The sequence below is a fragment of the Cavia porcellus genome, unplaced genomic scaffold, assembly GCF_034190915.1.
Source record: "Cavia porcellus strain 051 isolate PalLab524CR breed Dunkin Hartley unplaced genomic scaffold, mCavPor4.1 scaffold_13, whole genome shotgun sequence".
NCBI lineage: Eukaryota > Metazoa > Chordata > Mammalia > Rodentia > Caviidae > Cavia > Cavia porcellus.
In genome coordinates, this window is record NW_026947496.1 from 6965927 (window position 1) to 6968017 (window position 2091).

The window sequence follows — 2091 nt, forward strand, 5'->3', positions numbered from 1 at the left end:
ACTGCGATGAAATACTTTGAGATTTTCCTGTGAGCCATGAAAGCTTGAGAAAGTAACACTTTGTTTTAGTAACAGCTTGGGGACTAGCACAAAGCTTTAAGAGTTCTAAGAAAAAAATAGAGTACGTATGCATAGAAACCGTATTTAAATTACATTTTATAGCAACTGATTGTCATATGCTCAGTTCATAATTGAGATTCAAGGTGAGGAGCAGAGATCCCAGGGACTGAGTGTGAAGCACACTACTCCATTCGACCACCAGGGGGCACAAAAGCATACACAATGACTGCCAGTCTTGCATATGGAAAAATGCTTACTCTGAACCTGGTGACAAGAGGTAAAATTGCATTTTTGAAATTAGAACACATGAAGTTTGTGTTCACATTGGAAAGTCATCTACACTGCTGAAAATGAAAACAAATAGAAATTTGAAAACGCCTCTCAGTATGAATTTTGTGATTGTTATTAACAAAAAGCTTCCACCACCAGCACAGGACCCCGATAGCGTTGGTATGAGCGCCCTGGAGAGGTGAGGCCGTGGACACTGCAGGCGAGCAGTGGCCTCTGGCTGGGGCGTGAGGGGCTCTGGGGTGGCCTGCGCGGGCCTCTCCTGAGGGCAACAGAAGGCTGCCGAGTTCCCCGAGTTCCCCGCGGTGACCGAAGGTCCCTGGCGTGGACGCTGTAGTGAATCATTATGCAGATTACACTCAGGGACACTGGTTTTAAGCATGGGCCTCTGAGCCGTGAAAGCAGAAGCTGCGGATTCCTCTTCTGATGGCTCCTCGAGGGATTTGATGATGGGTGATGAGATCGCTCACAGCCTCCGTGTCTGAGGTGACTTTGATTTACACACAGACCAGTGCACTGATCTCAGGTGGACTCCTGTGGTCTCCCGGGGGGGACTTGAGCCTGACCCCACCTAGACCCGGCCCCTCTGCCCTGTCCTGGGTGTCACCAAGAGCCGGGCTCTCCCTCCTCTCCCCACTGCAGGGTCTTCTGGCCATCTGCACCATGACTTCCTGGGGACCCCACCTGTGCCTCACTGTCCCGAGGGGCGCGGGACCCCACACACCACCCCACGCAGACGGGGAGCCGTTCTGCGTCTGACTCTTGCCAGGGCTGCTCTGGAAGCCGGTGCTGAAGTCTTTTGCTAAATTACTTGCATTTGGAGGTCTGAATAAAACATTATACTTTAAGGTTTTAATAAAATTAGTTTTTTATTTAAAAAGACCTAATTGAAACTGAGTTTTCAAAATTAGAATTTTATGTGTAATACATGATACAGAAAGCAGATTCATACACATTTAACAGCCTTGTTGCCTGGCCACGCCCCTTTAATTTCTGCTTCTCGTTTTTACATTTATAGAAGTGGAGGTATGCATTTTTCAGGCACATTTTCAGAAAAATATGTTTTGAATCACAGAAAGAAAAATTCCAAATGGATTCTACGCCTTGGCCTCTTCAGGAAGGAAAGTGGGGTTCACTCCTGAACTCCCGTTTCCGCGGGTTGTTTATTAATCACAGAGCCAGCAACGCTAACGCTGTGCTTCTCTTTCCTCTTCTGGCTGAATACTGTAAAAATAGGAAAACAAGCCCCATCTGCCCGGTTCTCCGGAGAGGGTACAACCCCGCAGCAGCAGGCCTGGGCTCTTCCTCCCGGTCCTGCGCCGCGCCGGGAGATGCAGGCTGGCTGCAAGCTGCCCTCCCGCAGGGCCCGGCCAGCAGGCGTCAGCCCGAGGCCGCCTCCCGATCCCGGCGCTGTCCCTGCGCTGCTCCCGGAGCCTGCGTCCTGGCCTCCGACCGCCGCCCTCCGGGTGCGCGGCCTCCTGGTGCGCGGTGCGCACAGATCCAGGCTGCCCGCCAGCTTCCGCCTGCAGAGACCAGTGCGTTCTTTCGGCTTTTCCCGCAGTTAGGATGCGGTTTTATTTTCCCAGAAACCAGCGGCTGCTCTGCTGTTCTTTTTCCTTTCCTTTGCTTCCCTTCCCTTTCCATTCTGTTCCTTTTCTCCTTCTGAATATGGTTTTCTTTTCCTTACCTGGGCACTTTAGAGACAGCAGAATTTCCCTCGCACCCTCTCTGTCTCCCCCCCCT